The sequence below is a fragment of the Martes martes genome (genome assembly GCF_963455335.1).
Source record: "Martes martes genome assembly, chromosome: 5".
Lineage (NCBI taxonomy): Eukaryota > Metazoa > Chordata > Mammalia > Carnivora > Mustelidae > Martes > Martes martes.
This window is the reverse complement of record NC_137892.1, coordinates 71,350,884-71,364,656: the sequence shown is the minus strand read 5'-3', so window position 1 is coordinate 71,364,656 and position 13,773 is coordinate 71,350,884. Positions and strand designations below refer to the sequence as shown.

At 39.7% G+C, this 13,773-nt stretch overlaps 1 long non-coding RNA gene across 1 annotated transcript; it reads right to left on the bottom strand.

Annotated features, from left to right (window-relative positions):
• Positions 1 to 441: 441 nt before the first annotated feature.
• On the bottom strand, positions 442 to 13,585 carry LOC308343856. Its single transcript, XR_013966911.1, has 5 exons — positions 13,335 to 13,585; positions 9,240 to 9,349; positions 7,826 to 7,870; positions 2,016 to 2,112; positions 442 to 590 (listed from the first exon to the last, which is right to left on the bottom strand). It is a non-coding gene; the product is annotated as an uncharacterized lncRNA (long non-coding RNA).
• Positions 13,586 to 13,773: the final 188 nt, after the last annotated feature.

Sequence of the window (13,773 nt, the reverse complement as noted above, 5' to 3'; positions counted from 1 at the left end):
GCAATTCCATGTATGGGTCTAGCCAAAAGCTATATTGACACACAAGGTGTAGCTGTGTGAAAAATGTTATTTTATATGGTAAATTGTTACTGTTTTCCCCCACTGACATTTTGAAACCAACTCTTCTGAGGAAAGAAATATAGTTGCAGATAAACAACAATATGCAATTAAATAAATATTCACACTAGGCAAAGCTGTTTCAACCAAGGAAGAAGGAAATATTTTTTCTAGAATAAGTAAAACATGATCAATATTTTCTGTTGAAACATGAAAGAATTTTTAGACTATCTTAAATCCCTTTTTAAAATGATACTTGTATCCCATGTCCCATTTCCATTAATATTTTTTTATCAATAGTCAATCACAGAATAGTCAAAGACTACACACACACACACACACACACACACACACACACACTCACACACTGAGAATTTTGCTTTTGTAGCTTTATTCTAGATCTCTCCCTTAGGGCTTTTTTTTTTTTTTTTTCTTCTCTCCAGCAAGCCCGCACAGCTTTCATAGGGAGATGTAGAAGAAGTGAAACTCAGACTTCAGGTTTGCCAGGTGTTGACAGCTCCAGGGAAGCTTCACTGTAACAGGAAGTTAAAATAATTACATAAGATGAAATTTATAGATTATCAGGGGATTTCTCTTACTCATGTTTTGCTCATTCTTTCTTAAAGAAATTGATACAAATTTTTATATGGCCTTGGAAACTCAATTAGTTGTTCTGAAATCAGAAATATACTTTCATTAGAAGTATATTCTATTTATGAAGTCAGTTTTCATACCATATGACCACACCTGTTCTATATTACTTCATCTCTCACTTCATGATAAATTTATCTGGTCATATTAGTCTCTGAGATTCTTTTTTTTTTTTCTTCTTTTTTTAATTACTTAACTGGTCTTGGAAGCTTCTAGGTAGGAATCTGTTCTAGAGTTTCCTGGAATCTTGACTTGTAGATTAGTTGTAATTTCATTGGGGAAACATGTTATTTATTTATTTTTTATTTACTGGGATTTTCTAGGAGTATGGCATGTTATGATTTAGTTATTCCCTCCTGAAATGCTGGTTCTTTGGATGAAAAATAAAAATAAGCATGATTTGAAATTGTGTCAGTGAAAGCTTCTAAGACATGACTCTGAAATACAGGACCTTAAATTCCAACTCTACTCAAAGAAGCAGTTATGCCCTAATTTACTCCTAAGTAGTAAGCTGGGTAGGAGAGGTATGTTACAGATTCTAGGCATGACATTTTCCCCTCACTTAGTGTTCATCTATGAAAGATGGCTGTCTGGGTTCCATGCTCTGGCCTGTTCATTTGTTTATTGTTTTCCACCTGTTCTTTTATTTGCTTCCCTTAGAAGCAGCTCATTGAAAAAAAAATTCGGTAATTTATATCGTGACTGATATTTATGAAACACTACAAAGACTTCTTTTCCCCTTACCCTCCAAAATTGTCTCTGTTTGGATACTTACATTAACGGATGGACTTAACCCATAGACCATATGTTGACTGATGGATATTAGACCCAGCCAGAACTTCCATTGCCTGTTTTATGTTTTATAAGCACCCCCCAAAATGTCCTTTGTAAATTGGGAGACCAGAGCTCTACAGTTATGTAAGTCAAATGCAGTAGGCTTTAGCTCCCCATTAAAGCTGAAAATAACAAATAATGTGTTGTTTTTAGGTGTCCTGCAGATACCTGGCAGCTCACTGAAGCATACCTCTTCCCATTTCTGGGACAGAATCACTGAATCAATTTTTCTGAGCCATGAACTCCACAGTAATGTTTTTAAAGCTGTGGTACTAGGCACTAACAAAGGGTAAAGAAAAGAAATTATTCTTTTGAAGGCGAGAGAAAGGGCTTTGATGTTGTCACCATGCCACCCAAAATGCTCATTGATGATTATGTTTATCTTTGAGCCCCCAGCAGTTTATTGTCCATTTTTGAACAATTGAAGTTGTCCCTCCCTGAGTGTCCACCAGAGACAGCCTGGGCCATAATACCTTTTCTGTGTGTTTTCGTATCAAGCAGTGTTGTTCGCAGGGAGCTGGAAGATGAGTTGGCACGAAAGCAATTTGATGTGATAATGAAGCAAGATACCTAAAGACCAGGAAATACTGTTAACATATATGATGTGCTTTAATATATATTAAAACAAAAATAACAGAAATGAAAGAGTAAAATAAATCACTTAGGATGAATTCTTTCCAGTTTCCCATGATACATACAAATCCTTTCAAGTATGCATATGTGCTTTGTGCGATGGTAATCATACCATAGTTAGGCTACTTCTGAAATACTTTTTTTCCATGTAATGTATTACTATGCTGTTATATAATTTGTGATGATCATTTCTGGTGGCTGCATAATTACTAAATAAGCCATCTACCCTTGACATGTGTGTGAAAAGTCATACAGTAGTATCCATATCAGGGCCTGATAGCCCTCTCTCTGCAGGGTTTTACAGCTTCACTTCTATTTTTCTCTAGTGAAGAGGGTTGGGGAGTTGACTTAGTGGCCATTACTCTCAAGGAGCCCATCTCCAAATTCAGATTGACGTCATTCACTAAGCACGCTCCTATAGTCGTGAGTGGACTCTGCCCTCCTCCTTGTACCTTTCTCTAAAACTTTTAACTCCCTTTCATATATAAACCCTGCCAGATAGTAAGATCTTCAACATTATCAATAAAAACATTAATTTGTAGGGGCACCTGGGTGGTTCAGTTTGTTCAGCATCCAACTCTTGATTTGGGCTCAGGTTGTGATCTCAGGGTCATGAGATCAAGCCCTGGGTCAGGCTGCTCGCTGAGTGTGGTGCTTGCTTGGGATCCTCTCTGTCCCTCTCCCTCTGCCCACCCCCCCGTGTCCCTAAAAACCAAAAAAGGTTAATTCTTAGACCCCTAGATGGGATTAGTTGACTGTGGTATATAAGCAAGATCAAGATGTAGAAATGGGCATTTGCCAAAGAGAAGGAGAGGTGCTAGGAGAAGAAACAGATTGGCTGTGTCCATTCCTCCTGAATGGGAGGGAGAATTTTGCTGAACAGGTTGACATACCAGAGCTTAGAGCCTGGGACTCTGAGATGGTGGCCAACGGGTTGCAGACCTTGAACACTCTGACCTTGGTACTCAAAATTGTCATCTGTTCACTGCAGTGGGCGAGGAGGGTGTGTGGAGGCGGGGGCACACATGTTGATCCTGACCCCAGGAGGGTTGAGTTTCCAGCCTTGGAAAAAGGTCACTCTGCATTTTTAGTTATCTTTTCAGAGGCAGCAGAGTAACACTTGACTTAAGTCATACTTGTGATGGATTATAAAAGCTAATCGTGTTTTTTTTTGGTTCATTTCTTAATGAGCCATTAAAATCTGCCTAAAAATCACAGTCTTAAATTTTCATTGTTCTTTTTATTAATAATCATGAAGGTTGTCCTTAATGACAGTGCTTTAAAAGAAAATCCATCCAACCAATTGACAAAAGGCAACATGGTTTTTGGAAGCATCCCCCTAGGGCTTCTAAGTAGAAGTTAGAGAAATAGAAAAAAATAAATAACAGGTGTGTGTGTGTGTGTGTGTGTGTGTGTGTGTTTTAAACCTTACAGTATAATGTGTCTGTATCCATGAAGTCTGCTGGGTATCTCTGATGTACTTAGAGACCTACACAGATGAATAGAAACTATCCTTGTACTCAGAGTGCTTAAAGCCTCGTGGAGAATTGGCCCTGTAGACAATTGTGCTCTAGTAAAATGCTCTAAAACAGGCGTGTATATGTATAAAGTTCATTTGAGATGCAGGAGGGAAACCTCTTAGGTCTTCAAGAGAAGGTCAGGCTGACTTAGCTGGGAAGGTGACCTTACATCTCTCACTTGAAAGATGAGCAGAAGTTTTCCAGGTAGAGGAGATGGAAATTCTAGGAACTGGGAACAGGATGTGCAAAGGCAATGAGGCAGTGAGGTATGGAACAGCTCCTGCGTCTGGGGAGCTGAAAGTAATTCACTTTTTCTGACAAGTACATACTTTTTTATTATTGGAGCATAAACCACAAAGGGACATGTGTCAAAGTATGAGGCAAAAGCAATAAGGCTCTGTATTTATAAAGTATTCCATTTAGAGAGGTTTTGTTTTTTCCTATGAAGAACCTCTCAAACTCTAATGTGCAGAAGACCTCCACCCCCCTGGGCACTTGGGTGGAATGCAGATTCCTGGGCTTCATGCGCAGAAATCCTCAGTCTGTGGGTGTGGAGAAGCCTCCGCAAATCTGCACACCGGTAATTCAGTGATGGTGGGACAGAAACTGTTCTTGAAGGAATATTGCTAGAACAGTGCGGGAACCACTGAATTTTCTTTCAGAGGAGAGAGGGAGAGTCAACCGACTGGGTGCACACATTAGGGCCGGCAGTTTTAGAGGAACAGTTTGGAGTGGGAGGCAGGAGGACATTTTATGAATCCAAGCAAGAGATAATGGAGGCCTTGACCAGACGGCCCCATACAACATGAAAATCTGCTGCTCTTTTTTTTTTTTTTTAACTTTATGGATAGTGAGAACTTAATTGACTTTTCTCTCAATTTCTTATGTTCCCAACTAGTGTATTTTTGTTACATTTAAGTCAGTTTTTTTCTACTCTCTTGAGTTTTCTATTTCTGCGGTGTACATGTCATCTGGTCTGGCCTTGACTTTCTTTTGTCATTGGTGTATTAGCATTCTTTATAATTCTGCATGTGCTTCATGAGCTGAAAGCCCCTGTGGAGATCACTCATCTGTCACCCAACTGCCACTATATTAGATGACATGATTGACTGTTGCTATAGCTCTTAAACCTGGAATAACTTCTTTTTGAAAGGTTTTTTTTTTTTTTGATAACTATTAACTTTAATATGGTTATCTTCTGTGATGTGTCTTACAATACATTGGTTCAAAGAATGTTTCTTTGGTTGGTACCAGAAACTTGGTCTGTGCCTTTCAGTCCTCATAATCCAGCTAAGTAAAAACAGTAAAATCTAAACTATCTAGCATCATGGGAAATAACAAGATTGTGTTTGCTGGGCAGAGGGGAGAGGTAATCCCAAAGTACAGATAATATAATATTTTGAAGTTAGGACCATCTTTTTTTTACTGCATACTAGTTGGCCAATATTAGAATGGAGCTTGCTTTGTCAAAAGTAAATGATTTTGGGGGCACCTGGGTGGCTCAGTCAGTTAAGCATCTGCCTTCGGCTCAGGTCATGATCCCAGGGTCCTGGGATCGAGCCCTCCATTGGGCTCCCTGTTCAGTGAAGAACTGCTTCTCCCTCTGCCCATCTTCCCCACCCCCCTACTTGTACTCTCTCCGTCTCTTTCAAATAAATAAAATCTTTTTAAAAAAAGTAAATGTTCTGAGCAATGAAAGAAGAAAGTCTTCATGTAGAGCACAATGAAATAATTCTGGAATTCAGAATTGGTCACATAAAATGCACAGCCTGACCAGTCTGCAAATAACAACATATATATTCAACCCAAAACACAGCCCTGTATGGATTTATAACCCAGTCAGTTTTGAAAATACCCATTTGCCCCGTTGCCATAGACAGGTAAGGATTTATGTGTAGAAGCAGTTATTTTTCATTTTTATATTCTGAAATTCCCAGGAGTAGGAAAGACTTCATTTTTAAAGCAATGTTAGTATTTCTAAGGTTTTTTTAGAGCTTTTACATTTGCATTTTATTTTGTCAAAAGATGCCAATCCAGGGGCGCCTGGGTGGCTCAGGGGTTTAGGCCTCTGCCTTCAGCTCTGGTCATGATCTCAGGGTCCTGGGATCGAGCCCCGCATTGGGCTCTCTGCTCAGCAGGAGCCTGCTTCCCCTTCTCTCTGTCTGCCTAGCTCTGATTTCTCTCTGTCAAATAAATAAAATCTTTAAAAAAAAAAAAATCTCTTTATAAAAAAAAAAAAAAAAAAAAAAGATGCCAATCCAGTTTTATGAAAATGTCCATGTAAAGGCACATCATTTAAAGTTTGTAAACTTCACAGTAATCTAAAATTCGCAGGAACATCAACTTTCAGGTCATGGTAAAAGGACCGTCAGATATATGGCTTCTGGGATTGGAGTTTTTTTTTTTCCCCCTAATTAAAAATAATAGGATTCACTGTAAAAAAGAATACACACACACACACACACACACACACACGTATGTATAAAGGAATAAAATCAACCATAATTCCACACTTACAGATGGCCATGAAAAATACTTTGTTTAGTTCACTTTTGTATTCATATACTTTCATGTATATTATAAACAAGTTATATCCTAGCTGCTCCATTTTGTGTTTTTTTTTTTTTAAGATTTTATTTATTTATTTGACAGACAGAGATCACAAATAGGCAGAGAGGCAGGCAGAGAGAGAGGAGGAAGCAGGCTCCCTGCTGAGCAGAGAGCCTGATGTGGGGCTCGATCCCAAGACCCTGGGATCACGACCTGAGCTGAAGGCAGAGGCTTTAACCCACTGAGCCACCCAGGCACCCCTCCATTTTGTTTTTAAACACATTTCAGGAGCATTTCCCATTATGTATACTTTACAAATGTGGTCTTGGTTTCCTATGGCTACTGTAACAAATTATGACAAGCTATATGGTATCAAACAACATATATTTATTCTCCTAGAGTTCTAATGGCAGAAGTCTGAAATCAGTCTTACTGGGCTAAAATCAAGGTGTCTGCAGGGCTGAGCTCCCTCCAGAAACAGTAAGGTAGAATATGTTTTCTTGACTTTTCCAGCTTCTTTCATGAGCTGAATTCTGCACATTCCTTTCATTCCTTCATCCATCATCAAAGTCAGCAGCCTAGCATCTTGCTTGTGTCACAGTGCCTTCTTCTACAGTCGAATCTCTCTCTGTGTCCCTCTTATAAAGACACTACATTTAGGGCCCACCTTCATAATTTAGGAAAATCTCTCCATCTCAAGACCCTTAATTTAATCACATCTTCAAAATTCCTGTTGACATATTAGGTAACATATTCACAGGCTCCAGGGATTAGAATCTGGATATCACTGGAATCTATTATTCTATTCTTATTGGTTTTATAGTATTTTATTTTATGGCTCTTTTGGTATTTATTAGCATTTGCCCTAATAAAGTTACATTTGTTAACATGTTGTACCATTAGTTTTTGTCACCCATACTGTGCTTTTATAAGGAATTCTGAGATTAATTTCCATATGCATAAATGTTTGTGTATATAGTTGGTTGTATTTGTGTAAGTTCCAAGATGTCAGTTATGGTTAAAATGTCTATTTGTATGTGTGTATTATATGTATATATATGTAGCAGACATGTACATTTATGTGTGTGTGTCTGTGTATAGGTGATATATGTGTCGGCTGTGTGTGTGTGTGTGCATGTATGTGTGTTTTCATTCTCCAGATAGCTTTCCCAATAGTTAGTAGAGAGAACTTATATTCTCATGCTCTCACCACCACTGATGGTATCTTTTTTTTCAACTTTGCCACTTAAACAGGTAAAAATGTTTAATTGATGCTTTGACTGCATTTCTACAAGAATAGTTACACTGAACACTTTTCATTCTAAACATTTGTTTATTCTGTGAATTAGTGTTTCTAAAAATCTTTGTTGGTAATGAAAATGACCTAACTTACTAGAGGCCTGCCTGAGAACTCCTTAGCTAAAATATTTTGTGTCTTCCCTAAAATAACAGCCTCTGATTTGTGGAATAATGTGAATCAACTTGCTTAATCGACTAAAATTCTTACTGTTAGCAGAAGCACATTGTTTCTACCTCGGTCTATATGTCCTCCCTATGTGGTACTTTGATGGAAACCTTACCTCTTATTTTAGTGGCACAATTTTCCATAACTTTAGATGTCTGACCTGGAAAAATATTCAAGAAAAGGAGAACTGATAAATTAACTTTAATCTTACATTACAGAAAGGTCTTAGAGTCGGCTACCAAAGGGCTAAATATAACTACCCTGACCCACTTAAACCAAATTGACACTTGCGATAATTACACTGTAATTCATGCTCAGGAACTGGAGAAGAAATGATGAACCTTAGACCCAGGCTTCTGGATCAAGAAACTCCATGTCCTTGAAGTTAATTCCAGATTGAGAGACTAATGCAATGATTACGACCTGGGGGTCACTGTTACAAGCAAAAAGCAGTTAGTATTTCATATAAACTAATAATATGTATGTATATGCGTACATACCTAAAACTATTTATGCACGGTCTCTATTTTCTGAGATTTTGAAATCTGAGACAGTAGACCTGCCTAATAGGTACAGCAATGGAGTCATGAAATTCAGGAGGAAAAAAAAGCTTTTTAAAACATGTACAAACTGAGTCTTCAAAATATCAGGATTCTATACCTGACTTTGCTATCAAGTATCATTTTAACCCTGAGCAAATCTTTTTTCCTTTTCTCCCTTCTCTCAACATTCATCCAAATGGTTGTATTGAGGATTGAAAGATGAAGGGGATAGAGCCCTTCCCTCAAGGGGCTCTTATTCTGATGGGGATTGATCTGCAAACAGATTTTGATTTTGATACAGTGGGAGAACATTTTCCCTACAGAAGCTCTCAGGAGCAGAGGCCAGTAGAGGGATACTCAACAATAGGGATAGGGAACCTCAAAGGAAGGCTGCCTAGAACAAGTGGCAAGAAGTTCGGTCTTAAAGACAGGAGTTAGCCTTCCCATTTGTCAAATGAGGTGTCTTATCTCCAAGCCACGTTCTCTGCTCCCAGATTGGGTTGCTTTGCTCTGTTAGAGGCTACGACTCTGTGTCACTTATTGGCGGATCTTGCAGACAGTTGGTTTAGAATGGAGTGACGCAGTCATCTCTGGTTCCCTGTCATCTCCTGTAGGATGACCCTTGCAGTAGCCTCATAAGGGTAATAGACCTTTTCTGTCCACTTCCTGTCACAGGGGGCAGAGCTCTGTCAGCCTGACTATGCAGCTTCTCCCAGGACCTTCGCTTGCTGGTAAGCCAGAGGGCAGAGAGCTAGGGTGACGTGCTTGCAAACAGTGATCGTGCAACCCAACCCGGTCCTGTATGCTGGCCTGTCATCATGCATGTTCTACTCCACTTTTCTGTCCTACCCATCAAGGAGTCACCAGTGTGGGGGTTAAGTACTCCATGGTCTATATTCATCTGTTCTCTCCTCTTGGGTTTTTTTAAAGTTACTGGTTATTTGCTACATTCCTGAGCCAGTGATTCTCCTAGAGTCCAAGAAGTACCTGAGGACAATGCTGTGTTCTCTTCTCATTCTAGTTAGTCTCCACCCTGTTTGCTCTCTCGGGTCTTATTCTTCAGCCAGTCCTTGGGATCATGCAGTTCTCTGCTCAACCTATCAAGAAATAGAAATCAGTTTAATTGTTTCTGTTGTTTTATCTCCTCACTCTATAAATGTGAATCTACCTTGTGATATTGTTTAATATTTTTTCATATTCTAAGGATGATGTAACCTCCTTATTATCCATCTCCTGTTATTGGGCATTCACGTTTATCCCTACATGATAATATTCATTTATCCCTTTTATCTTCTTTCATAGTTTAGTAATGTGAGCAAAAAAAAAAGTTTAATAACACTAGTAGAGTTTTCTTTCAACCTACTCCACTTTGATGCAACTTTCTTCACATCTCTAGCTCAGCCTTTAAGCTTTATTTCTTAATATGTGCCATGATTACAAGGATGGCTTATTGAGGTCGGGCAGTTTGCTGCTCACACTTCTGCCCTTCAATTCGCAAGGCAGGCATTTAGAAGGTGAACAAGGCAAACCTGTACATATGGACAGTATTAGGGAAGTAGTCACTTCAAGGTGCTCTAAAAACGGGGTTGGATGGAGATCAAAGCTAGTTTATAGCACAATCCCCAGAGGAGGCCAAGATTAGGTAGAATATATTGGGAACTCAGTATCAACACCACTTTTCCTGGTGTCTTCTCATTGGAATTGGCCTTGTAGCCAGAGTGTCAGTGCAGGAAGCTGATGGATTCCCGGACTGCACACCTGCGTTAGAAAGCTTAGTCTCCCACAGTGTTGAAGTTCAAGGAAGGCCCCGGGGATGATTATCTGTTGTTCTGTGGAGGGTGGGAGGAAACCCTATTGAGTGGGCATGGGGCAGAGGGTACGAAGTGGTTGGGAGAATTCAAGTAAGTGAAAAGAACACGGGACTTCTTTGTATATAGGAGGGGGGTGAACAATAAAGAATTTGACCCATTCTTAACTACTCATTTCATTCTAAGCCAGCATTTCAGTAGCGTGAGAAGCTTATTTTTCTTTGTCATTTACCTTTCTTATAAAAACAATGGCTCATAATATCATCTGATTAAATGAGTGAGCATTCTGGATCACAAAGTTTGTCCATTACTGTGTGGGCTCAGTTATTGTGCAATAAGTAGAAAATCTTGAATATCTGTATATTGACTTAGACCAGTTATAGTCTTAAGAATTTCAATTAATCTCAATTTCCTCTTAGTTCAGTAGCCAGTTTCACTGTACTTGCAACCAAACTATAGTTGTAGCCCGTATAATTATTTCTCTGTAGGAAAATGTCAGTAGTTCTGACAATTTTAATTCTTGTGTTTGCTAACTGCATTAGCTTCTGAATCATAGGTTCCCAAATCAAGTCAAACAGGTTAGAAGACAAGTTACACTTGAGTGTCACACCTACTCTTATCTTAAACGAATGTGGGAATGTATCAGCCACTTTCACTGTGTTAAGTAGTTCATTTCTGGCTCCTCATGTACTTTACCTATTTTTATTTTTTTCATTTTGGATACAACCCCAATTTTCCCAAACTACCTAAGTGCAAAACACGTGTTTAAGTATACGTAGTTTAAAAAAATGTGTTTTTACCCATCCCTTTGAAAATCTGCAGGATGGATTGTCCAGAATGTACAGAGTGGAGACTGTAATGACATCTGCTCACAGACCAGGATATTTATCATTCAATCAAAAGAAGAAAAAATGTTTTATGTACTCATTTACCCTTTTTACTTATCATTATTAGTGGGTATTGCCCAAATAAAAGGGCTTTTCTAGAAGAAATAGAATATAGGATTTGGGAGCTACAGAGTCATTAGTTCTTGGAACCATCCAGAACTTGAATTCTGTGCACTGCATCTCCTTCAAGTTACCTCTACTCAGACACTTTTATAGGATATCCTCTCTTTTCATCTTTGGCTCCGAAGACTCTTCCACGTAATAGTTATTTCAGTATTCAAAGACCACTGTCAAGCTTCCCAAATTTTCTCTTTCTGCACTTTGAACACAGTTTCTTCATCATATGATGTAGAGCACAGTTTCTTCACCATGTGATGTAGATAGCACACTTTCATGTCTCCTTTCACCATCCTGATGGTTCTTCTCTGGGCAGTCTCTACTATGTAATTTTCCCTCTTAAACTCAAGTACCTATTAACTCAGCACACAAAATTCCCTGGGCTTACCTTTGGGGATGTAGGTAGTGGGTGGGATCCGAAGAGAGTTTCTCTTAGTTTTGGTTGTGCTGTGAGGAATTATAGGACTTCTGTTTTCAGTTACAGAGTATAGATAAAAATTAGTCAATGGGAGAAATTCTTTAGAACTTAAAAGTATGTTCATGGGATTCATAAGAAGTTAAGATTCTTTGACAAAAGTCAGTTGACTTGCTAATACAGATAATTTAAGGGCATTTTGAGAGAAGCCCAAGCATCTGAAGCATCTCCATTCAAAAAGTATTTACTAACTGCTTATATAAATTGGGAACTGTCAGATTTTGGAAATAGAGAAATCAGTAAAACATGACTGCAGCCTTGAGGAACTCACAGACTAATAGGGAAGACAGCAGTAAACAGTTTGTTTACACCTCAGTGGAGGCACATTCTGGCCACCATGAAAGTAGAGGACATGGTGTGCGGTGTCCTCTGCGCTATTCCTACACCCCTCAGCATTGCATTCTTTTAATTTCTGCATACTGCTGACATTATGTGCAGTGTGTTCTCAACACTGCTTATAGGGACTTATATATGTCATCTCACTTATGTATGTTGATCTCTTAAAGGTTGGTCCTATCATGTGCCCTCCCCCAAAATGGGGGAAATGGACAGAGATTAAGTGACTTGTCTTAATTCATAGTTAACTATTGGATCCAGAATTCAGACCCAAGTTTTTTGCTCTTCACCGATGCTCTGCACTACCTTTCTCAGAGGGAGGCTTTATTTAAGGCAGTAATAGTTCTCAACCAGGGGGTGATTTTGCCCCCTAAGAAATACTTGGCAATGTCTGTAGACATTTTTGATTGTCGCAACTGGCATAGTGGGTAGAGGTCAAGCGGCTGCTAAAGGTCCTCCGATGTACAAGACAACCCCCAGAACAAAGAATTATGCATCCTCACATGTCCAAGGAATGAGGCTGACAAACAGCGCTGGAACATGGGTAGTACTGTCTTTCTGTTAGTCTTTAAAAAATACCCTTTTAAGAACTTAAAAACTTAAAAAAAGGGGGGGGGGAGAAATGGCTTACTATGGAACAAAACATACTGAAAAGCAAGTTCCTGAGTGTCTGGTGAAGTATATTTTGTCACTTGTTAAATTGAGGAAAAATTGCCGCTTTTGTCCTATCTTAGTAGATACCAAGGATCTGAGGAGGCTCAGTGAGAATTTCAGGAGGTAATGTGTAATAAGGACTTGTAAAATAATGATTATCAGAAATTCCTAGAGTCCTTGGGGTGAAAATATTTCGGGAGTCATAAGAATTAGATAGAGAGGATCCCAAAGTAGACTTCTGTTCTTTGTTTACCCCTCCCTTTGTCAGCTGACCTCCCCCCCACCCTCATATTTCTGTAAGCAAGTTTGTTTCCAGTATTTAGTAGGTGAACTAAACCATTTTTTATGAGATGTTTTTTATTAAAATCTTGTGAAATTTAGTAGCTCTCACCCTGTTATGCCAGATTTAAGGCAGCTAATTTAAATTCTATTTTTTTTTTTCCTTCATAGACTTTCACACAAGCATTTGTCAGTTTGGGAAGTTATTTGAATTCCATGCCTTTCTTCAAGATGAACGACAGAAACATGGATTCAACCTTGCCTTTCATTCCCTCAAGTCTGAACACACGTGGAAGGGAAATAATCGAGCATTTGTTAAATAAATGCCAAGTAGTGTCTTCACAGGTAGTAGCTCACCATTCCCTGGCAGTGTCTGCAGTCCACGAAGCCAAACAGGTGTGCCTGTCGTAATTCATCAAATGAATGTAAACTCATAAATATAGTTGACTGAGGTTTTGGGTGAGTGTGGCATCCCATCGGCGTGCTTTTCCTGCAAACGGCGTCCGGGTAAAGAGTAATTACTCACTTCCTAGGAGTGTTTTCATGGTGATCCGTTCTGCCGTGAATCACAGACCAGCCTTCAGGTGTGCGCCAGGCTCGCCTCACCGGGGGCTGGCCGCGGCTGGATTTATTTATTTATTTGGGGGGAATGATCCATCAGGGGCCGCGAGCTGGGGGCGCGGGGCGCGGCGCACGGGGGCAGAGGATGCTGGGGTCCGGGCTGCTCCAGGGCTCGCGCACGGGAGCCCCCCCACCCCCGCCGGCCCCCTTTCCCATGAGGCCCCGCTCCCGGGGGAGTGTCCGCGGGTGGGGAGCCTCCTCCCCTCCGCAACCAGCGCCCGGCCGCCGGGGCCGCACAAAGGTGTCCTGTTCTAGTCCGCCTATAGGCCAGTTTTCTAAAAGTGCTTGTAAGTTTCCTTTTTTTTTTTTTTTTTTCTTTTGCAAAGGGGGAGAAGAGGCGCTTT